Genomic DNA, 26,259 nt, shown 5'->3' with positions numbered 1-26,259 from the left:
AAGCTTCTGAATAGGAGAAAAAGTCTGTAATAATGGCAATTTTGGTCACATTGAGGCTTTAAAAAGTAGTTTTTCAACATGAGGCACATTCCAAATGACATTTGGAATCAATTTTTCTACAATCCAAAAAATCAATTTTCTGATGAAAAACGATGACCCGTGACCTGTCGAAATTTCTCCAGATGGTCAGAAATGGAAATTTTTTTATGTTTAATTTATTGACTGCAAATGACTATTCCATGTAAATTATCACTTTTGGAACAAAAATAAGTGTGTTTAGAGTCACTTTAATGCCTGAAATTGGTCGAAATAGAAGCTTCTGAATAGAAGAAAAAGTCTGTAATAATGGCATTTTTGGTCACATTGAGGCTTTAAAAAGTAGTTATTCAACGTGAGGCACATTCCAAATGACATTTGGAATCAATTTTTCTACAGTCCAAAAAATCAATTTTCTGATGAAAAACGATGACTCGTGACCTGTTGAAATTTCTCCAGATGGTCAGAAATGGAAATTTTTTAAAGTTTAATTTTTTGACTGCAAATTACTATTCCATGTAAATTATCACGATTGGAACAAAATTAAGTGTGTTTAGAGTCACTTTAATGCCTGAAATTGGTTCGAAATAGAAGCTTCTGAATAGGAGAAAAAGTCTGTAATAATGGCATTTTTGGTCACATTGAGGCTTTAAAAAGTAGTTATTCAACGCGAGGCACATTCCAAATGACATTTGGAATCAATTTTTCTACAGTCCAAAAAATCAATTTTCTGATGAAAAACGATGACCCGTGACCTGTCGGAATTTCTCCAGATGGTCAGAAATGGAAATTTTTTTATGTTTAATTTATTGACTGCAAATGACTATTCCGTGTAAATTATCACTTTTGGAACAAAAATAGTTGTGTTTTGAGTCACTTTAATGCCTGAAATTGGTCGAAATAGAAGCTTCCGAATAGAAGAAAAAGTCTGTAATAATGGCATTTTTGGTCACATTGAGGCTTTAAAAAGTAGTTATTCAACGTGAGGCACATTCCAAATGACATTTGGAATCAATTTTTCTACAGTCCAAAAAATCAATTTTCTGATGAAAAACGATGACCCGTGACCTGTCGAAATGTCTCCAGTTGATGAGAAATGGACATTTTTTAATGTTTAATTTTTTGACTGCAAATGACTATTCCATGTAAATTATCACTTTTGGAACAAAAATAAGTGTGTTTAGAGTCACTTTAATGCCTGAAATTGGTCGAAATAGAAGCTTCTGAATAGAAAAAAAAGTCTGAAATAATGGCATTTTTGGTCACATTGAGGCTATAAAAAGTAGTTATTCAACATGAGGCACAATCCAAATGACATTTTGAATCAATTTTTCTACAGTCCAAAAAATCAATTTTCTGATGAAAAACCATGACCCGTGACCTGTCGAAATTTCTCCAGATGGTCAGAAATGGAAATTTTTTAATGTTTAATTTTTTGATTGCAAATTACTATTCCATGTAAATTATCACGATTGGAACAAAATTAAGTGTGTTTAGAGTCACTTTAATGCCTGAAATTGGTTCGAAATAGAAGCTTCTGAATAGGAGAAAAAGTCTGTAATAATGGCATTTTTGGTCACATTGAGGCTTTAAAAAGTAGTTATTCAACGCGAGGCACATTCCAAATGACATTTGGAATCAATTTTTCTACAGTCCAAAAAATCAATTTTCTGATGAAAAACGATGACCCGTGACCTGTCGCAATTTCTCCAGATGGTCAGAAATGGAAATTGTTTTATGTTTAATTTATTGACTGCAAATGACTATTCCGTGTAAATTATCACTTTTGGAACAAAAATATGTGTGTTTTGAGTCACTTTAATGCCTGAAATTGGTCGAAATAGAAGCTTCCGAATAGAAGAAAAAGTCTGTAGTAATGGCATTTTTGGTCAAATTGAGGCTTTAGAAAGTAGTTATTCAACGTGAGGCACATTCCAAATGACATTTGGAATCAATTTTTCTACAATCCAAAAAATCAATTTTCTGATGAAAAACGATGACCCGTGACCTGTCGAAATGTCTCCAGTTGATGAGAAATGGACATTTTTTAATGTTTAAGTTTTTTGACTGCAAATGACTATTCCATGTAAATTATCACTTTTGGAACAAAAATAAGTGTGTTTAGAGTCACTTTAATGCCTGAAATTGGTCGAAATAGAAGCTTCTGAATAGAAGAAAAAGTCTGTAATAATGGCATTTTTGGTCACATTGAGGCTATAAAAAGTAGTTATTCAACATGAGGCACAATCCAAATGACATTTTGAATAAATTTTTCTACAGTCCAAAAAATCAATTTTCTGATGAAAAACGATGACCCGTGACCTGTCGAAATTTCTCCAGATGGTCAGAAATGGAAATTTTTTCATGTTTAATTTTTTGACTGCAAATGACTATTCCATGTAAATTATCACTTTTGGAACAAAAAATAGTGTGTTTAGAGTCACTTTAATGCCTTAAATTGGTCAAAATAGAAGCTTCTGAATAGGAAAAAATATCTGTAATAATGGCAATTTTGGTCACATTGAGGCTTTAAAAAGTAGTTATTCAACATGAGGCACAATCCAAATGACATTTTGAATCAATTTTTCTACAGTCCAAAAAATCAATTTTCTGATGAAAAACGATGACCCGTGACCTGTCGAAATGTCTCCAGATGGTCAGAAATGGAAATTTTTTAATGTTTAATTTTTTGACTGCAAATGACTATTCCATGTAAATTATCACTTTTGGAACACAAATAAGTGTGTTTAGAGTCACTTTAATGCCTGAAATTGGTCGAAATAGAAGCTTCTGAATAGAAGAAAAAGTCTGTATTAATGGCATTTTTGGTCACATTGAGGCTATAAAAAGTAGTTATTCAACGTGAGGCACATTCCAAATGACATTTGGAATCAATTTTTCTACAGTCCAAAAAATCAATTTTCTGATGAAAAACGATGACCCGTGACCTGTTGAAATTTCTCCAGATGGTCAGAAATGGAAATTTGTTAAAGTTTAATTTTTTGACTGCAAATTACTATTCCATGTAAATTATCACGTTTGGAACAAAATTAAGTGTGTTTAGAGTCACTTTAATGCCTGAAATTGGTTCGAAATAGAAGCTTCTGAATAGGAGAAAAAGTCTGTAATAATGGCATTTTTGGTCACATTGAGGCTTTAAAAAGTAGTTATTCAACGCGAGGCACATTCCAAATGACATTTGGAATCAATTTTTCTACAGTCCAAAAAATCAATTTTCTGATGAAAAACGATGACCCGTGACCTGTCGAAATTTCTCCAGATGGTCAGAAATGGAAATTTTTTTATGTTTAATTTATTGACTGCAAATGACTATTCCATGTAAATTATCACTTTTGGAACAAAAATAAGTGTGTTTTGAGTCACTTTAATGCCTGAAATTGGTCGAAATAGAAGCTTCTGAATAGAAGAAAAAGTCTGTAATAATGGCATTTTTGGTCACATTGAGGCTTTAAAAAGTAGTTATTCAATGTGAGGCACATTCCAAATGACATTTGGAATCAATTTTTCTACAGTCCAAAAAATCAATTTTCTGATGAAAAACGATGACCCGTGACCTGTCGAAATTTCTCCAGATGGTCAGAAATGGAAATTTTTTGATGTTTAATTTTTTGACTGCAAATGACTATTCCATGTAAATTATCACTTTTGGAAAAAACAAGTGTGTTTAGAGTCACTTTAATGCCTGAAATTGGTTGAAATAGAAGCTTCTGAATAGGAGAAAAAGTCTGTAATAATGGCAATTTTGGTCACATTGAGGCTTTAAAAAGTAGTTTTTCAACATGAGGCACATTCCAAATGACATTTGGAATCAATTTTTCTACAGTCCAAAAAATCAATTTTCTGATGAAAAACGATGACCCGTGACCTGTCGAAATGTCTCCAGATGGTCAGAAATGGAAATTTTTTAATGTTTAATTTTTTGACTGCAAATGACTATTCCATGTAAATTATAACTTTTGGAACACAAATAAGTGTGTTTAGAGTCACTTTAATGCCTGAAATTGGTCGAAATAGAAGCTTCTGAATAGAAGAAAAAGTCTGTAATAATGGCATTTTTGGTCACATTGAGGCTATAAAAAGTAGTTATTCAACGTGAGGCACATTCCAAATGACATTTGGAATCAATTTTTCTACAGTCCAAAAACTCAATTTTCTGATGAAAAACGATGACCCGTGACCTGTTGAAATTTCTCCAGATGGTCAGAAATGGAAATTTTTTAAAGTTTAATTTTTTGACTGCAAATTACTATTCCATGTAAATTATCACGTTTGGAACAAAATTAAGTGTGTTTAGAGTCACTTTAATGCCTGAAATTGGTTCGAAATAGAAGCTTCTGAATAGGAGAAAAAGTCTGTAATAATGGCATTTTTGGTCACATTGAGGCTTTAAAAAGTAGTTATTCAACGTGAGGCACATTCCAAATGACATTTGGAACCAATTTTTCTACAATCCAAAAAATCAATTTTCTGATGAAAAACGATGACCCGTGACCTGTCGAAATGTCTCCAGTTGATGAGAAATGGATATTTTTTAATGTTTAAGTTTTTTGACTGCAAATGACTATTCCATGTAAATTATCACTTTTGGAACAAAAATAAGTGTGTTTAGAGTCACTTTAATGCCTGAAATTGGTCGAAATAGAAGCTTCTGAATAGAAGAAAAAGTCTGTAATAATGGCATTTTTGGTCACATTGAGGCTATAAAAAGTAGTTATTCAACATGAGGCACAATCCAAATGACATTTTGAATACATTTTTCTACAGTCCAAAAAATCAATTTTCTGATGAAAAACGATGACCCGTGACCTGTCGAAATTTCTCCAGATGGTCAGAAATGGAAATTTTTTCATGTTTAATTTTTTGACTGCAAATGACTATTCCATGTAAATTATCACTTTTGGAACAAAAAATAGTGTGTTTAGAGTCACTTTAATGCCTTAAATTGGTCAAAATAGAAGCTTCTGAATAGGAAAAAATATCTGTAATAATGGCAATTTTGGTCACATTGAGGCTTTAAAAAGTAGTTATTCAACATGAGGCACAATCCAAATGACATTTTGAATCAATTTTTCTACAGTCCAAAAAATCAATTTTCTGATGAAAAACGATGACCCGTGACCTGTCGAAATGTCTCCAGATGGTCAGAAATGGAAATTTTTTAATGTTAAATTTTTTGACTGCAAATGACTATTCCATGTAAATTATCACTTTTGGAACACAAATAAGTGTGTTTAGAGTCACTTTAATGCCTGAAATTGGTCGAAATAGAAGCTTCTGAATAGAAGAAAAAGTCTGTATTAATGGCATTTTTGGTCACATTGAGGCTATAAAAAGTAGTTATTCAACGTGAGGCACATTCCAAATGACATTTGGAATCAATTTTTCTACAGTCCAAAAAATCAATTTTCTGATGAAAAACGATGACCCGTGACCTGTTGAAATTTCTCCAGATGGTCAGAAATGGAAATTTTTTAAAGTTTAATTTTTTGACTGCAAATTACTATTCCATGTAAATTATCACGTTTGGAACAAAATTAAGTGTGTTTAGAGTCACTTTAATGCCTGAAATTGGTTCGAAATAGAAGCTTCTGAATAGGAGAAAAAGTCTGTAATAATGGCATTTTTGGTCACATTGAGGCTTTAAAAAGTAGTTATTCAACGCGAGGCACATTCCAAATGACATTTGGAATCAATTTTTCTACAGTCCAAAAAATCAATTTTCTGATGAAAAACGATGACCCGTGACCTGTCGAAATTTCTCCAGATGGTCAGAAATGGAAATTTTTTTATGTTTAATTTATTGACTGCAAATGACTATTCCATGTAAATTATCACTTTTGGAACAAAAATAAGTGTGTTTTGAGTCACTTTAATGCCTGAAATTGGTCGAAATAGAAGCTTCTGAATAGAAGAAAAAGTCTGTAATAATGGCATTTTTGGTCACATTGAGGCTTTAAAAAGTAGTTATTCAATGTGAGGCACATTCCAAATGACATTTGGAATCAATTTTTCTACAGTCCAAAAAATCAATTTTCTGATGAAAAACGATGACCCGTGACCTGTCGAAATTTCTCCAGATGGTCAGAAATGGAAATTTTTTAATGTTTAATTTTTTGACTGCAAATGACTATTCCATGTAAATTATCACTTTTGGAAAAAAACAAGTGTGTTTAGAGTCACTTTAATGCCTGAAATTGGTTGAAATAGAAGCTTCTGAATAGGAGAAAAAGTCTGTAATAATGGCAATTTTGGTCACATTGAGGCTTTAAAAAGTAGTTATTCAACGTGAGGCACATTCCAAATGACATTTGGAATCAATTTTTCTACAGTCCAAAAAATCAATTTTCTGATGAAAAACGATGACCCGTGACCTGTCGAAATTTCTCCAGATGGTCAGAAATGGAAATTTTTTTATGTTTAATTTATTGACTGCAAATGACTATTCCATGTAAATTATCACTTTTGGAACAAAAATAAGTGTGTTTTGAGTCACTTTAATGCCTGAAATTGGTCGAAATAGAAGCTTCTGAATAGAAGAAAAAGTCTGTAATAATGGCATTTTTGGTCACATTGAGGCTTTAAAAAGTAGTTATTCAATGTGAGGCACATTCCAAATGACATTTGGAATCAATTTTTCTACAGTCCAAAAAATCAATTTTCTGATGAAAAACGATGACCCGTGACCTGTCGAAATTTCTCCAGATGGTCAGAAATGGAAATTTTTTAATGTTTAATTTTTTGACTGCAAATGACTATTCCATGTAAATTATCACTTTTGGAAAAAAACAAGTGTGTTTAGAGTCACTTTAATGCCTGAAATTGGTTGAAATAGAAGCTTCTGAATAGGAGAAAAAGTCTGTAATAATGGCAATTTTGGTCACATTGAGGCTATAAAAAGTAGTTATTCAACGTGAGGCACATTCCAAATGACATTTGGAATCAATTTTTCTACAGTCCAAAAAATCAATTTTCTGATGAAAAACGATGACCCGTGACCTGTCGAAATTTCTCCAGATGGTCAGAAATGGAAATTTTTTAATGTTTAATTTTTTGACTGCAAATGACTATTCCATGTAAATTATCACTTTTGGAAAAAAACAAGTGTGTTTAGAGTCACTTTAATGCCTGAAATTGGTTGAAATAGAAGCTTCTGAATAGGAGAAAAAGTCTGTAATAATGGCAATTTTGGTCACATTGAGGCTTTAAAAAGTAGTTTTTCAACATGAGGCACATTCCAAATGACATTTGGAATCAATTTTTCTACAGTCCAAAAAATCAATTTTCTGATGAAAAACGATGACCCGTGACCTGTCGAAATGTCTCCAGATGGTCAGAAATGGAAATTTTTTAATGTTTAATTTTTTGACTGCAAATGACTATTCCATGTAAATTATAACTTTTGGAACACAAATAAGTGTGTTTAGAGTCACTTTAATGCCTGAAATTGGTCGAAATAGAAGCTTCTGAATAGAAGAAAAAGTCTGTAATAATGGCATTTTTGGTCACATTGAGGCTATAAAAAGTAGTTATTCAACGTGAGGCACATTCCAAATGACATTTGGAATCAATTTTTCTACAGTCCAAAAACTCAATTTTCTGATGAAAAACGATGACCCGTGACCTGTTGAAATTTCTCCAGATGGTCAGAAATGGAAATTTTTTAAAGTTTAATTTTTTGACTGCAAATTACTATTCCATGTAAATTATCACGTTTGGAACAAAATTAAGTGTGTTTAGAGTCACTTTAATGCCTGAAATTGGTTCGAAATAGAAGCTTCTGAATAGGAGAAAAAGTTTGTAATAATGGCATTTTTGGTCACATTGAGGCTTTAAAAAGTAGTTATTCAACGCGAGGCACATTCCAAATGACATTTGGAATCAATTTTTCTACAGTCCAAAAAATCAATTTTCTGATGAAAAACGATGACCCGTGACCTGTCGAAATTTTTCCAGATGGTCAGAAATGGAAATTGTTTTATGTTTAATTTATTGACTGCAAATGACTATTCCGTGTAAATTATCACTTTTGGAACAAAAAATAGTGTGTTTAGAGTCACTTTAATGCCTTAAATTGGTCAAAATAGAAGCTTCTGAATAGGAAAAAATATCTGTAATAATGGCAATTTTGGTCACATTGAGGCTTTAAAAAGTAGTTATTCAACATGAGGCACAATCCAAATGACATTTTGAATCAATTTTTCTACAGTCCAAAAAATCAATTTTCTGATGAAAAACGATGACCCGTGACCTGTCGAAATGTCTCCAGATGGTCAGAAATGGAAATTTTTTAATGTTTAATTTTTTGACTGCAAATGACTATTCCATGTAAATTATCACTTTTGGAACACAAATAAGTGTGTTTAGAGTCACTTTAATGCCTGAAATTGGTCGAAATAGAAGCTTCTGAATAGAAGAAAAAGTCTGTAATAATGGCATTTTTGGTCACATTGAGGCTATAAAAAGTAGTTATTCAACGTGAGGCACATTCCAAATGACATTTGGAATCAATTTTTCTACAGTCCAAAAAATCAATTTTCTGATGAAAAACGATGACCCGTGACCTGTTGAAATTTCTCCAGATGGTCAGAAATGGAAATTTTTTAAAGTTTAATTTTTTGACTGCAAATTACTATTCCATGTAAATTATCACGTTTGGAACAAAATTAAGTGTGTTTAGAGTCACTTTAATGCCTGAAATTGGTTCGAAATAGAAGCTTCTGAATAGGAGAAAAAGTCTGTAATAATGGCATTTTTGGTCACATTGAGGCTTTAAAAAGTAGTTATTCAATGCGAGGCACATTCCAAATGACATTTGGAATCAATTTTTCTACAGTCCAAAAAATCAATTTTCTGATGAAAAACGATGACCCGTGACCTGTCGAAATTTCTCCAGATGGTCAGAAATGGAAATTTTTTTATGTTTAACTTATTGACTGCAAATGACTATTCCGTGTAAATTATCACTTTTGGAACAAAAATAAGTGTGTTTTGAGTCACTTTAATGCCTGAAATTGGTCGAAATAGAAGCTTCCGAATAGAAAAAAAAGTCTGAAATAATGGCATTTTTGGTCACATTGAGGCTATAAAAAGTAGTTATTCAACATGAGGCACAATCCAAATGACATTTTGAATCAATTTTTCTACAGTCTAAAAAATCAATTTTCTGATGAAAAACGATGACCCGTGACCTGTCGAAATGTCTCCAGTTGGTCAGAAATGGACAGTTTTTAATGTTTAATTTTTTGACTGCAAATGACTATTCCATGTAAATTATCACTTTTGGAACAAAAATAAGTGTGTTTAGAGTCACTTTAATGCCTGAAATTGGTCGAAATAGAAGCTTCTGAATAGAAGAAAAAGTCTGTAATAATGGCATTTTTGGTCACATTGAGGCTTTAAAAAGTAGTTATTCAACGTGAGGCACATTCCAAATGACATTTGGAATCAATTTTTCTACAGTCCAAAAAATCAATTTTCTGATGAAAAACGATGACCCGTGACCTGTCGAAATGTCTCCAGTTTTTTAATGTTACATTTTTTGACTGCAAATGACTATTCCATGTAAATTATCACTTTTGGAACACAAATAAGTGTGTTTAGAGTCACTTTAATGCCTGAAATTGGTCAAAATAGAAGCTTCTGAATAGAAGAAAAAGTCTGTAATAATGGCATTTTTGGTCACATTGAGGCTATAAAAAGTAGTTATTCAACGTGAGGCACATTCCAAATGACATTTGGAATCAATTTTTCTACAGTCCAAAAAATCAATTTTCTGATGAAAAACGATGACCCGTGACCTGTTGAAATTTCTCCAGATGGTCAGAAATGGAAATTTTTTAAAGTTTAATTTTTTGAATGCAAATTACTATTCCATGTAAATTATCACGTTTGGAACAAAATTAAGTGTGTTTAGAGTCACTTTAATGCCTGAAATTGATTCGAAATAGAAGCTTCTGAATAGGAGAAAAAGTCTGTAATAATGGCATTTTTGGTCACATTGAGGCTTTAAAAAGTAGTTATTCAACGCGAGGCACATTCCAAATGACATTTGGAATCAATTTTTCTACAGTCCAAAAAATCAATTTTCTGATGAAAAACGATGACCCGTGACCTGTCGGAATTTCTCCAGATGGTCAGAAATGGAAATTTTTTTATGTTTAATTTATTGACTGCAAATGACTATTCCGTGTAAATTATCACTTTTGGAACAAAAATAAGTGTGTTTTGAGTCACTTTAATGCCTGAAATTGGTCGAAATAGAAGCTTCCGAATAGAAGAAAAAGTCTGTAATAATGGCATTTTTGGTCACATTGAGGCTTTAAAAAGTAGTTATTCAATGTGAGGCACATTCCAAATGACATTTGGAATCAATTTTTCTACAGTCCAAAAAATCAATTTTCTGATGAAAAACGATGACCCGTGACCTGTCGAAATGTCTCCAGTTGATGAGAAATGGACATTTTTTAATGTTTAATTTTTTGACTGCAAATGACTATTCCATGTAAATTATCACTTTTGGAACAAAAATAAGTGTGTTTAGAGTCACTTTAATGCCTGAAATTGGTCGAAATAGAAGCTTCTGAATAGAAAAAAAAGTCTGAAATAATGGCATTTTTGGTCACATTGAGGCTATAAAAAGTAGTTATTCAACATGAGGCACAATCCAAATGACATTTTGAATCAATTTTTCTACAGTCCAAAAAATCAATTTTCTGATGAAAAACGATGACCCGTGACCTGTCGAAATTTCTCCAGATGGTCAGAAATGGAAATTTTTTAATGTTTAATTTTTTGACTGCAAATGACTATTCCATGTAAATTATCACTTTTGGAACAAAAAATAGTGTGTTTAGAGTCACTTTAATGCCTTAAATTGGTCAAAATAGAAGCTTCTGAATAGGAAAAAATATCTGTAATAATGGCAATTTTGGTCACATTGAGGCTTTAAAAAGTAGTTATTCAACATGAGGCACAATCCAAATGACATTTTGAATCAATTTTTCTACAGTCCAAAAAATCAATTTTCTGATGAAAAGCGATGACCCGTGACCTGTCGAAATTTCTCCAGATGGTCAGAAATGGAAAAATTTTTATGTTTAATGTTTTGACTGCAAATGACTATTCCTTGTAAATTATCACTTTTGGAACAAAAACAAGTGTGTTTAGAGTCACTTTAATGCCTTAAATTGGTCGAAATAGAAGCTTCTGAATAGGAGAAAAAGTCTGTAATAATGGCAATTTTGGTCACATTGAGGCTTTAAAAAGTAGTTTTTCAACATGAGGCACATTCCAAATGACATTTGGAATCAATTTTTCTACAATCCAAAAAATCAATTTTCTGATGAAAAACGATGACCCGTGACCTGTCGAAATTTCTCCAGATGGTCAGAAATGGAAATTTTTTTATGTTTAATTTATTGACTGCAAATGACTATTCCATGTAAATTATCACTTTTGGAACAAAAATAAGTGTGTTTAGAGTCACTTTAATGCCTGAAATTGGTCGAAATAGAAGCTTCTGAATAGAAGAAAAAGTCTGTAATAATGGCATTTTTGGTCACATTGAGGCTTTAAAAAGTAGTTATTCAACGTGAGGCACATTCCAAATGACATTTTGAATCAATTTTTCTACAGTCCAAAAAATCAATTTTCTGATGAAAAACGATGACCCGTGACCTGTCGAAATGTCTCCAGATGGTCAGAAATGGAAATTTTTTAATGTTTAATTTTTTGACTGCAAATGACTATTCCATGTAAATTATCACTTTTGGAACACAAATAAGTGTGTTTAGAGTCACTTTAATGCCTGAAATTGGTCGAAATAGAAGCTTCTGAATAGAAGAAAAAGTCTGTAATAATGGCATTTTTGGTCACATTGAGGCTATAAAAAGTAGTTATTCAACGTGAGGCACATTCCAAATGACATTTGGAATCAATTTTTCTACAGTCCAAAAAATCAATTTTCTGATGAAAAACGATGACCCGTGACCTGTTGAAATTTCTCCAGATGGTCAGAAATGGAAATTTTTTAAAGTTTAATTTTTTGACTGCAAATTACTATTCCATGTAAATTATCACGTTTGGAACAAAATTAAGTGTGTTTAGAGTCACTTTAATGCCTGAAATTGGTTCGAAATAGAAGCTTCTGAATAGGAGAAAAAGTCTGTAATAATGGCATTTTTGGTCACATTGAGGCTTTAAAAAGTAGTTATTCAATGCGAGGCACATTCCAAATGACATTTGGAATCAATTTTTCTACAGTCCAAAAAATCAATTTTCTGATGAAAAACGATGACCCGTGACCTGTCGAAATTTCTCCAGATGGTCAGAAATGGAAATTTTTTTATGTTTAACTTATTGACTGCAAATGACTATTCCGTGTAAATTATCACTTTTGGAACAAAAATAAGTGTGTTTTGAGTCACTTTAATGCCTGAAATTGGTCGAAATAGAAGCTTCCGAATAGAAAAAAAAGTCTGAAATAATGGCATTTTTGGTCACATTGAGGCTATAAAAAGTAGTTATTCAACATGAGGCACAATCCAAATGACATTTTGAATCAATTTTTCTACAGTCTAAAAAATCAATTTTCTGATGAAAAACGATGACCCGTGACCTGTCGAAATGTCTCCAGTTGGTCAGAAATGGACATTTTTTAATGTTTAATTTTTTGACTGCAAATGACTATTCCATGTAAATTATCACTTTTGGAACAAAAATAAGTGTGTTTAGAGTCACTTTAATGCCTGAAATTGGTCGAAATAGAAGCTTCTGAATAGAAGAAAAAGTCTGTAATAATGGCATTTTTGGTCACATTGAGGCTTTAAAAAGTAGTTATTCAACGTGAGGCACATTCCAAATGACATTTGGAATCAATTTTTCTACAGTCCAAAAAATCAATTTTCTGATGAAAAACGATGACCCGTGACCTGTCGAAATGTCTCCAGTTTTTTAATGTTACATTTTTTGACTGCAAATGACTATTCCATGTAAATTATCACTTTTGGAACACAAATAAGTGTGTTTAGAGTCACTTTAATGCCTGAAATTGGTCAAAATAGAAGCTTCTGAATAGAAGAAAAAGTCTGTAATAATGGCATTTTTGGTCACATTGAGGCTATAAAAAGTAGTTATTCAACGTGAGGCACATTCCAAATGACATTTGGAATCAATTTTTCTACAGTCCAAAAAATCAATTTTCTGATGAAAAACGATGACCCGTGACCTGTTGAAATTTCTCCAGATGGTCAGAAATGGAAATTTTTTAAAGTTTAATTTTTTGAATGCAAATTACTATTCCATGTAAATTATCATGTTTGGAACAAAATTAAGTGTGTTTAGAGTCACTTTAATGCCTGAAATTGATTCGAAATAGAAGCTTCTGAATAGGAGAAAAAGTCTGTAATAATGGCATTTTTGGTCACATTGAGGCTTTAAAAAGTAGTTATTCAACGCGAGGCACATTCCAAATGACATTTGGAATCAATTTTTCTACAGTCCAAAAAATCAATTTTCTGATGAAAAACGATGACCCGTGACCTGTCGGAATTTCTCCAGATGGTCAGAAATGGAAATTTTTTTATGTTTAATTTATTGACTGCAAATGACTATTCCGTGTAAATTATCACTTTTGGAACAAAAATAAGTGTGTTTTGAGTCACTTTAATGCCTGAAATTGGTCGAAATAGAAGCTTCCGAATAGAAGAAAAAGTCTGTAATAATGGCATTTTTGGTCACATTGAGGCTTTAAAAAGTAGTTATTCAATGTGAGGCACATTCCAAATGACATTTGGAATCAATTTTTCTACAGTCCAAAAAATCAATTTTCTGATGAAAAACGATGACCCGTGACCTGTCGAAATGTCTCCAGTTGATGAGAAATGGACATTTTTTAATGTTTAATTTTTTGACTGCAAATGACTATTCCATGTAAATTATCACTTTTGGAACAAAAATAAGTGTGTTTAGAGTCACTTTAATGCCTGAAATTGGTCGAAATAGAAGCTTCTGAATAGAAAAAAAAGTCTGAAATAATGGCATTTTTGGTCACATTGAGGCTATAAAAAGTAGTTATTCAACATGAGGCACAATCCAAATGACATTTTGAATCAATTTTTCTACAGTCCAAAAAATCAATTTTCTGATGAAAAACGATGACCCGTGACCTGTCGAAATTTCTCCAGATGGTCAGAAATGGAAATTTTTTAATGTTTAATTTTTTGACTGCAAATGACTATTCCATGTAAATTATCACTTTTGGAACAAAAAATAGTGTGTTTAGAGTCACTTTAATGCCTTAAATTGGTCAAAATAGAAGCTTCTGAATAGGAAAAAATATCTGTAATAATGGCAATTTTGGTCACATTGAGGCTTTAAAAAGTAGTTATTCAACATGAGGCACAATCCAAATGACATTTTGAATCAATTTTTCTACAGTCCAAAAAATCAATTTTCTGATGAAAAACGATGACCCGTGACCTGTCGAAATTTCTCCAGATGGTCAGAAATGGAAAAATTTTTATGTTTAATGTTTTGACTGCAAATGACTATTCCTTGTAAATTATCACTTTTGGAACAAAAACAAGTGTGTTTAGAGTCACTTTAATGCCTTAAATTGGTCGAAATAGAAGCTTCTGAATAGGAGAAAAAGTCTGTAATAATGGCAATTTTGGTCACATTGAGGCTTTAAAAAGTAGTTTTTCAACATGAGGCACATTCCAAATGACATTTGGAATCAATTTTTCTACAATCCAAAAAATCAATTTTCTGATGAAAAACGATGACCCGTGACCTGTCGAAATTTCTCCAGATGGTCAGAAATGGAAATTTTTTTATGTTTAATTTATTGACTGCAAATGACTATTCCATGTAAATTATCACTTTTGGAACAAAAATAAGTGTGTTTAGAGTCACTTTAATGCCTGAAATTGGTCGAAATAGAAGCTTCTGAATAGAAGAAAAAGTCTGTAATAATGGCATTTTTGGTCACATTGAGGCTTTAAAAAGTAGTTATTCAACGTGAGGCACATTCCAAATGACATTTGGAATCAATTTTTCTACAGTCCAAAAAATCAATTTTCTGATGAAAAACGATGACCCGTGACCTGTCGAAATGTCTCCAGTTTTTTAATGTTAAATTTTTTGACTGCAAATGACTATTCCATGTAAATTATCACTTTTGGAACACAAATAAGTGTGTTTAGAGTCACTTTAATGCCTGAAATTGGTCAAAATAGAAGCTTCTGAATAGAAGAAAAAGTCTGTAATAATGGCATTTTTGGTCACATTGAGGCTATAAAAAGTAGTTATTCAACGTGAGGCACATTCCAAATGACATTTGGAATCAATTTTTCTACAGTCCAAAAAATCAATTTTCTGATGAAAAACGATGACCCGTGACCTGTTGAAATTTCTCCAGATGGTCAGAAATGGAAATTTTTTAAAGTTTAATTTTTTGACTGCAAATTACTATTCCATGTAAATTATCACGTTTGGAACAAAATTAAGTGTGTTTAGAGTCACTTTAAAGCCTGAAATTGGTTCGAAATAGAAGCTTCTGAATAGGAGAAAAAGTCTGTAATAATGGCAATTTTGGTCACATTGAGGCTTTAAAAAGTAGTTTTTCAACATGAGGCACATTCCAAATGACATTTGGAATCAATTTTTCTACAGTCCAAAAAATCAATTTTCTGATGATAAACGATGACCCGTGACCTGTCGAAATGTCTCCAGATGGTCAGAAATGGAAATTTTTTAATGTTTAATTTTTTGACTGCAAATGACTATTCCATGTAAATTATCACTTTTGGAACACAAATAAGTGTGTTTAGAGTCACTTTAATGCCTGAAATTGGTCAAAATAGAAGCTTCTGAATAGAAGAAAAAGTCTGTAATAATGGCATTTTTGGTCACATTGAGGCTATAAAAAGTAGTTATTCAACGCGAGGCACATTCCAAATGACATTTGGAATCAATTTTTCTACCGTCCAAAAAATCAATTTTCTGATGAAAAACGATGACCCGTGACCTGTCGAAATTTCTCCAGATGGTCAGAAATGGAAATTTTTTTATGTTTAATTTATTGACTGCAAATGACTATTCCGTGTAAATTATCACTTTTGGAACAAAAACAAGTGTGTTTTGAGTCACTTTAATGCCTGAAATTGGTCGAAATAGAAGCTTCCGAATAGAAGAAAAAGTCTGTAATAATGGCATTTTTGGTCACATTGAGGCTTTAAAAAGTAGTTATTTAACGTGAGGCACATTCCAAATGACATTTGGAATCAATTTTTCTACAGTCCAAAAAATCAATTTTCTGATGAAAAACGATGACCCGTGACCTGTTGAAATGTCTCCAGTTGATGAGAAATGGACATTTTTTAATGTTTATTTTTTTGACTGCAAATGACTATTCCATGTAAATTATCACTTTTGGAACAAAAATAAGTGTGTTTAGAGTCACTTTAATGCCTGAAATTGGTCGAAATAGAAGCTTCTGAATAGAAAAAAAAGTCTGAAATAATGGCATTTTTGGTCACATTGAGGCTCTAAAAAGTAGTTATTCAACATGAGGCACAATCCAAATGACATTTTGAATCAATTTTTCTACAGTCCAAAAAATCAATTTTCTGATGAAAAACGATGACCCGTGACCTGTCGAAATGTCTCCAGTTGGTCAGAAATGGACATTTTTTAATGTTTAATTTTTTTACTGCAAATGACTATTCCATGTAAATTATAACTTTTGGAACAAAAATAAGTGTGTTTAGAGTCACTTTAATGCCTGAAATTGGTTCGAAATAGAAGCTTCTGAATAGGAGAAAAAGTCTGTAATAATGGCATTTTTGGTCACATTGAGGCTTTAAAAAGTAGTTATTCAACGTGAGGCACATTCCAAATGACATTTGGAATCAATTTTTCTACAGTCCAAAAAATCTATTTTCTGATGAAAAACGATGACCCGTGACCTGTCGAAATTTCTCCAGATGGTCAGAAATCGAAATTTTTTAATGTTTAATTTTTTGACTGCAAATGACTATTCCATGTAAATAATCACTTTTGGAAAAAAACAAGTGTGTTTAGAGTCACTTTAATGCCTGAAATTGGTTGAAATAGAAGCTTCTGAATAGGAGAAAAAGTCTGTAATAATGGCAATTTTGGTCACATTGAGGCTTTAAAAAGTAGTTTTTCAACATGAGGCACATTCCAAATGACATTTGGAATCAATTTTTCTACAGTCCAAAAAATCAATTTTCTGATGAAAAACGATGACCCGTGACCTGTCGAAATGTCTCCAGATGGTCAGAAATGGAAATTTTTTAATGTTTAATTTTTTGACTGCAAATGACTATTCCATGTAAATTATCACTTTTGGAACACAAATAAGTGTGTTTAGAGTCACTTTAATGCCTGAAATTGGTCAAAATAGAAGCTTCTGAATAGAAGAAAAAGTCTGTAATAATGGCATTTTTGGTCACATTGAGGCTATAAAAAGTAGTTATTCAACGTGAGGCACATTCCAAATGACATTTGGAATCAATTTTTCTACAGTCCAAAAAATCAATTTTCTGATGAAAAACGATGACCCGTGACCTGTCGAAATGTCTCCAGATGGTCAGAAATGGAAATTTTTTAATGTTTAATTTTTTGACTGCAAATTACTATTCCATGTAAATTATCACGTTTGGAACAAAATTAAGTGTGTTTAGAGTCACTTTAATGCCTGAAATTGGTTCGAAATAGAAGCTTCTGAATAGGAGAAAAAGTCTGTAATAATGGCATTTTTGGTCACATTGAGGCTTTAAAAAGTAGTTATTCAACGCGAGGCACATTCCAAATGACATTTGGAATCAATTTTTCTACAGTCCAAAAAATCAATTTTCTGATGAAAAACGATGACCCGTGACCTGTCGGAATTTCTCCAGTTGATGAGAAATGGACATTTTTTAATGTTTAATTTTTTGACTGCAAATGACTATTCCATGTAAATTATCACTTTTGGAACAAAAAATAGTGTGTTTAGAGTCACTTTAATGCCTTAAATTGGTCAAAATAGAAGCTTCTGAATAGGAAAAAATATCTGTAATAATGGCAATTTTGGTCACATTGAGGCTTTAAAAAGTAGTTATTCAACATGAGGCACAATCCAAATGACATTTTGAATCAATTTTTCTACAGTCCAAAAAATCAATTTTCTGATGAAAAACGATGACCCGTGACCTGTCGAAATTTCTCCAGATGGTCAGAAATGGAAAAATTTTTATGTTTAATGTTTTGACTGCAAATGACTATTCCTTGTAAATTATCACTTTTGGAACAAAAACAAGTGTGTTTAGAGTCACTTTAATGCCTTAAATTGGTCGAAATAGAAGCTTCTGAATAGGAGAAAAAGTCTGTAATAATGGCAATTTTGGTCACATTGAGGCTTTAAAAAGTAGTTTTTCAACATGAGGCACATTCCAAATGACATTTGGAATCAATTTTTCTACAATCCAAAAAATCAATTTTCTGATGAAAAACGATGACCCGTGACCTGTCGAAATTTCTCCAGATGGTCAGAAATGGAAATTTTTTTATGTTTAATTTATTGACTGCAAATGACTATTCCATGTAAATTATCACTTTTGGAACAAAAATAAGTGTGTTTAGAGTCACTTTAATGCCTGAAATTGGTCGAAATAGAAGCTTCTGAATAGAAGAAAAAGTCTGTAATAATGGCATTTTTGGTCACATTGAGGCTTTAAAAAGTAGTTATTCAACGTGAGGCACATTCCAAATGACATTTGGAATCAATTTTTCTACAGTCCAAAAAATCAATTTTCTGATGAAAAACGATGACTCGTGACCTGTTGAAATTTCTCCAGATGGTCAGAAATGGAAATTTTTTAAAGTTTAATTTTTTGACTGCAAATTACTATTCCATGTAAATTATCACGATTGGAACAAAATTAAGTGTGTTTAGAGTCACTTTAATGCCTGAAATTGGTTCGAAATAGAAGCTTCTGAATAGGAGAAAAAGTCTGTAATAATGGCATTTTTGGTCACATTGAGGCTTTAAAAAGTAGTTATTCAACGCGAGGCACATTCCAAATGACATTTGGAATCAATTTTTCTACAGTCCAAAAAATCAATTTTCTGATGAAAAACGATGACCCGTGACCTGTCGGAATTTCTCCAGATGGTCAGAAATGGAAATTTTTTTATGTTTAATTTATTGACTGCAAATGACTATTCCGTGTAAATTATCACTTTTGGAACAAAAATAGTTGTGTTTTGAGTCACTTTAATGCCTGAAATTGGTCGAAATAGAAGCTTCCGAATAGAAGAAAAAGTCTGTAATAATGGCATTTTTGGTCACATTGAGGCTTTAAAAAGTAGTTATTCAACGTGAGGCACATTCCAAATGACATTTGGAATCAATTTTTCTACAGTCCAAAAAATCAATTTTCTGATGAAAAACGATGACCCGTGACCTGTCGAAATGTCTCCAGTTGATGAGAAATGGACATTTTTTAATGTTTAATTTTTTGACTGCAAATGACTATTCCATGTAAATTATCACTTTTGGAACAAAAATAAGTGTGTTTAGAGTCACTTTAATGCCTGAAATTGGTCGAAATAGAAGCTTCTGAATAGAAAAAAAAGTCTGAAATAATGGCATTTTTGGTCACATTGAGGCTATAAAAAGTAGTTATTCAACATGAGGCACAATCCAAATGACATTTTGAATCAATTTTTCTACAGTCCAAAAAATCAATTTTCTGATGAAAAACCATGACCCGTGACCTGTCGAAATTTCTCCAGATGGTCAGAAATGGAAATTTTTTAATGTTTAATTTTTTGATTGCAAATTACTATTCCATGTAAATTATCACGATTGGAACAAAATTAAGTGTGTTTAGAGTCACTTTAATGCCTGAAATTGGTTCGAAATAGAAGCTTCTGAATAGGAGAAAAAGTCTGTAATAATGGCATTTTTGGTCACATTGAGGCTTTAAAAAGTAGTTATTCAACGCGAGGCACATTCCAAATGACATTTGGAATCAATTTTTCTACAGTCCAAAAAATCAATTTTCTGATGAAAAACGATGACCCGTGACCTGTCGCAATTTCTCCAGATGGTCAGAAATGGAAATTGTTTTATGTTTAATTTATTGACTGCAAATGACTATTCCGTGTAAATTATCACTTTTGGAACAAAAATATGTGTGTTTTGAGTCACTTTAATGCCTGAAATTGGTCGAAATAGAAGCTTCCGAATAGAAGAAAAAGTCTGTAGTAATGGCATTTTTGGTCAAATTGAGGCTTTAGAAAGTAGTTATTCAACGTGAGGCACATTCCAAATGACATTTGGAATCAATTTTTCTACAATCCAAAAAATCAATTTTCTGATGAAAAACGATGACCCGTGACCTGTCGAAATGTCTCCAGTTGATGAGAAATGGACATTTTTTAATGTTTAAGTTTTTTGACTGCAAATGACTATTCCATGTAAATTATCACTTTTGGAACAAAAATAAGTGTGTTTAGAGTCACTTTAATGCCTGAAATTGGTCGAAATAGAAGCTTCTGAATAGAAGAAAAAGTCTGTAATAATGGCATTTTTGGTCACATTGAGGCTATAAAAAGTAGTTATTCAACATGAGGCACAATCCAAATGACATTTTGAATAAATTTTTCTACAGTCCAAAAAATCAATTTTCTGATGAAAAACGATGACCCGTGACCTGTCGAAATTTCTCCAGATGGTCAGAAATGGAAATTTTTTCATGTTTAAGTTTTTGACTGCAAATGACTATTCCATGTAAATTATCACTTTTGGAACAAAAAATAGTGTGTTTAGAGTCACTTTAATGCCTTAAATTGGTCAAAATAGAAGCTTCTGAATAGGAAAAAATATCTGTAATAATGGCAATTTTGGTCACATTGAGGCTTTAAAAAGTAGTTATTCAACATGAGGCACAATCCAAATGACATTTTGAATCAATTTTTCTACAGTCCAAAAAATCAATTTTCTGATGAAAAACGATGACCCGTGACCTGTCGAAATGTCTCCAGATGGTCAGAAATGGAAATTTTTTAATGTTTAATTTTTTGACTGCAAATGACTATTCCATGTAAATTATCACTTTTGGAACACAAATAAGTGTGTTTAGAGTCACTTTAATGCCTGAAATTGGTCGAAATAGAAGCTTCTGAATAGAAGAAAAAGTCTGTATTAATGGCATTTTTGGTCACATTGAGGCTATAAAAAGTAGTTATTCAACGTGAGGCACATTCCAAATGACATTTGGAATCAATTTTTCTACAGTCCAAAAAATCAATTTTCTGATGAAAAACGATGACCCGTGACCTGTTGAAATTTCTCCAGATGGTCAGAAATGGAAATTTGTTAAAGTTTAATTTTTTGACTGCAAATTACTATTCCATGTAAATTATCACGTTTGGAACAAAATTAAGTGTGTTTAGAGTCACTTTAATGCCTGAAATTGGTTCGAAATAGAAGCTTCTGAATAGGAGAAAAAGTCTGTAATAATGGCATTTTTGGTCACATTGAGGCTTTAAAAAGTAGTTATTCAACGCGAGGCACATTCCAAATGACATTTGGAATCAATTTTTCTACAGTCCAAAAAATCAATTTTCTGATGAAAAACGATGACCCGTGACCTGTCGAAATTTCTCCAGATGGTCAGAAATGGAAATTTTTTTATGTTTAATTTATTGACTGCAAATGACTATTCCATGTAAATTATCACTTTTGGAACAAAAATAAGTGTGTTTTGAGTCACTTTAATGCCTGAAATTGGTCGAAATAGAAGCTTCTGAATAGAAGAAAAAGTCTTTAATAATGGCATTTTTGGTCACATTGAGGCTTTAAAAAGTAGTTATTCAATGTGAGGCACATTCCAAATGACATTTGGAATCAATTTTTCTACAGTCCAAAAAATCAATTTTCTGATGAAAAACGATGACCCGTGACCTGTCGAAATTTCTCCAGATGGTCAGAAATGGAAATTTTTTAATGTTTAATTTTTTGACTGCAAATGACTATTCCATGTAAATTATCACTTTTGGAAAAAACAAGTGTGTTTAGAGTCACTTTAATGCCTGAAATTGGTTGAAATAGAAGCTTCTGAATAGGAGAAAAAGTCTGTAATAATGGCAATTTTGGTCACATTGAGGCTTTAAAAAGTAGTTTTTTAACATGAGGCACATTCCAAATGACATTTGGAATCAATTTTTCTACAGTCCAAAAAATCAATTTTCTGATGAAAAACGATGACCCGTGACCTGTCGAAATGTCTCCAGATGGTCAGAAATGGAAATTTTTTAATGTTTAATTTTTTGACTGCAAATGACTATTCCATGTAAATTATAACTTTTGGAACACAAATAAGTGTGTTTAGAGTCACTTTAATGCCTGAAATTGGTCGAAATAGAAGCTTCTGAATAGAAGAAAAAGTCTGTAATAATGGCATTTTTGGTCACATTGAGGCTATAAAAAGTAGTTATTCAACGTGAGGCACATTCCAAATGACATTTGGAATCAATTTTTCTACAGTCCAAAAACTCAATTTTCTGATGAAAAACGATGACCCGTGACCTGTTGAAATTTCTCCAGATGGTCAGAAATGGAAATTTTTTAAAGTTTAATTTTTTGACTGCAAATTACTATTCCATGTAAATTATCACGTTTGGAACAAAATTAAGTGTGTTTAGAGTCACTTTAATGCCTGAAATTGGTTCGAAATAGAAGCTTCTGAATAGGAGAAAAAGTCTGTAATAATGGCATTTTTGGTCACATTGAGGCTTTAAAAAGTAGTTATTCAACGTGAGGCACATTCCAAATGACATTTGGAACCAATTTTTCTACAATCCAAAAAATCAATTTTCTGATGAAAAACGATGACCCGTGACCTGTCGAAATGTCTCCAGTTGATGAGAAATGGATATTTTTTAATGTTTAAGTTTTTTGACTGCAAATGACTATTCCATGTAAATTATCACTTTTGGAACAAAAATAAGTGTGTTTAGAGTCACTTTAATGCGTGAAATTGGTCGAAATACAAGCTTCTGAATAGAAGAAAAAGTCTGTAATAATGGCATTTTTGGTCACATTGAGGCTATAAAAAGTAGTTATTCAACATGAGGCACAATCCAAATGACATTTTGAATAAATTTTTCTACAGTCCAAAAAATCAATTTTCTGATGAAAAACGATGACCCGTGACCTGTCGAAATTTCTCCAGATGGTCAGAAATGGAAATTTTTTCATGTTTAATTTTTTGACTGCAAATGACTATTCCATGTAAATTATCACTTTTGGAACAAAAAATAGTGTGTTTAGAGTCACTTTAATGCCTTAAATTGGTCAAAATAGAAGCTTCTGAATAGGAAAAAATATCTGTAATAATGGCAATTTTGGTCACATTGAGGCTTTAAAAAGTAGTTATTCAACATGAGGCACAATCCAAATGACATTTTGAATCAATTTTTCTACAGTCCAAAAAATCAATTTTCTGATGAAAAACGATGACCCGTGACCTGTCGAAATGTCTCCAGATGGTCAGAAATGGAAATTTTTTAATGTTTAATTTTTTGACTGCAAATGACTATTCCATGTAAATTATCACTTTTGGAACACAAATAAGTGTGTTTAGAGTCACTTTAATGCCTGAAATTGGTCGAAATAGAAGCTTCTGAATAGAAGAAAAAGTCTGTATTAATGGCATTTTTGGTCACATTGAGGCTATAAAAAGTAGTTATTCAACGTGAGGCACATTCCAAATGACATTTGGAATCAATTTTTCTACAGTCCAAAAAATCAATTTTCTGATGAAAAACGATGACCCGTGACCTGTTGAAATTTCTCCAGATGGTCAGAAATGGAAATTTTTTAAAGTTTAATTTTTTGACTGCAAATTACTATTCCATGTAAATTATCACGTTTGGAACAAAATTAAGTGTGTTTAGAGTCACTTTAATGCCTGAAATTGGTTCGAAATAGAAGCTTCTGAATAGGAGAAAAAGTCTGTAATAATGGCATTTTTGGTCACATTGAGGCTTTAAAAAGTAGTTATTCAACGCGAGGCACATTCCAAATGACATTTGGAATCAATTTTTCTACAGTCCAAAAAATCAATTTTCTGATGAAAAACGATGACCCGTGACCTGTCGAAATTTCTCCAGATGGTCAGAAATGGAAATTTTTTTATGTTTAATTTATTGACTGCAAATGACTATTCCATGTAAATTATCACTTTTGGAACAAAAATAAGTGTGTTTTGAGTCACTTTAATGCCTGAAATTGGTCGAAATAGAAGCTTCTGAATAGAAGAAAAAGTCTGTAATAATGGCATTTTTGGTCACATTGAGGCTTTAAAAAGTAGTTATTCAATGTGAGGCACATTCCAAATGACATTTGGAATCAATTTTTCTACAGTCCAATAAATCAATTTTCTGATGAAAAACGATGACCCGTGACCTGTCGAAATTTCTCCAGATGGTCAGAAATGGAAATTTTTTAATGTTTAATTTTTTGACTGCAAATGACTATTCCATGTAAATTATCACTTTTGGAAAAAAACAAGTGTGTTTAGAGTCACTTTAATGCCTGAAATTGGTTGAAATAGAAGCTTCTGAATAGGAGAAAAAGTCTGTAATAATGGCAATTTTGGTCACATTGAGGCTTTAAAAAGTAGTTATTCAACGTGAGGCACATTCCAAATGACATTTGGAATCAATTTTTCTACAGTCCAAAAAATCAATTTTCTGATGAAAAACGATGACCCGTGACCTGTCGAAATTTCTCCAGATGGTCAGAAATGGAAATTTTTTTATGTTTAATTTATTGACTGCAAATGACTATTCCATGTAAATTATCACTTTTGGAACAAAAATAAGTGTGTTTTGAGTCACTTTAATGCCTGAAATTGGTCGAAATAGAAGCTTCTGAATAGAAGAAAAAGTCTGTAATAATGGCATTTTTGGTCACATTGAGGCTTTAAAAAGTAGTTATTCAATGTGAGGCACATTCCAAATGACATTTGGAATCAATTTTTCTACAGTCCAAAAAATCAATTTTCTGATGAAAAACGATGACCCGTGACCTGTCGAAATTTCTCCAGATGGTCAGAAATGGAAATTTTTTAATGTTTAATTTTTTGACTGCAAATGACTATTCCATGTAAATTATCACTTTTGGAAAAAAACAAGTGTGTTTAGAGTCACTTTAATGCCTGAAATTGGTTGAAATAGAAGCTTCTGAATAGGAGAAAAAGTCTGTAATAATGGCAATTTTGGTCACATTGAGGCTTTAAAAAGTAGTTATTCAACGTGAGGCACATTCCAAATGACATTTGGAATCAATTTTTCTACAGTCCAAAAAATCAATTTTCTGATGAAAAACGATGACCCGTGACCTGTCGAAATTTCTCCAGATGGTCAGAAATGGAAATTTTTTAATGTTTAATTTTTTGACTGCAAATGACTATTCCATGTAAATTATCACTTTTGGAAAAAAACAAGTGTGTTTAGAGTCACTTTAATGCCTGAAATTGGTTGAAATAGAAGCTTCTGAATAGGAGAAAAAGTCTGTAATAATGGCAATTTTGGTCACATTGAGGCTTTAAAAAGTAGTTTTTCAACATGAGGCACATTCCAAATGACATTTGGAATCAATTTTTCTACAGTCCAAAAAATCAATTTTCTGATGAAAAACGATGACCCGTGACCTGTCGAAATGTCTCCAGATGGTCAGAAATGGAAATTTTTTAATGTTTAATTTTTTGACTGCAAATGACTATTCCATGTAAATTATAACTTTTGGAACACAAATAAGTGTGTTTAGAGTCACTTTAATGCCTGAAATTGGTCGAAATAGAAGCTTCTGAATAGAAGAAAAAGTCTGTAATAATGGCATTTTTGGTCACATTGAGGCTATAAAAAGTAGTTATTCAACGTGAGGCACATTCCAAATGACATTTGGAATCAATTTTTCTACAGTCCAAAAACTCAATTTTCTGATGAAAAACGATGACCCGTGACCTGTTGAAATTTCTCCAGATGGTCAGAAATGGAAATTTTTTAAAGTTTAATTTTTTGACTGCAAATTACTATTCCATGTAAATTATCACGTTTGGAACAAAATTAAGTGTGTTTAGAGTCACTTTAATGCCTGAAATTGGTTCGAAATAGAAGCTT

This window comes from Triturus cristatus, chromosome 10 (assembly GCF_964204655.1).
Source record: "Triturus cristatus chromosome 10, aTriCri1.1, whole genome shotgun sequence".
NCBI lineage: Eukaryota > Metazoa > Chordata > Amphibia > Caudata > Salamandridae > Triturus > Triturus cristatus.
The sequence above is the reverse complement of the archived record's forward strand: the minus strand, read 5'-3'. Positions refer to the sequence as shown.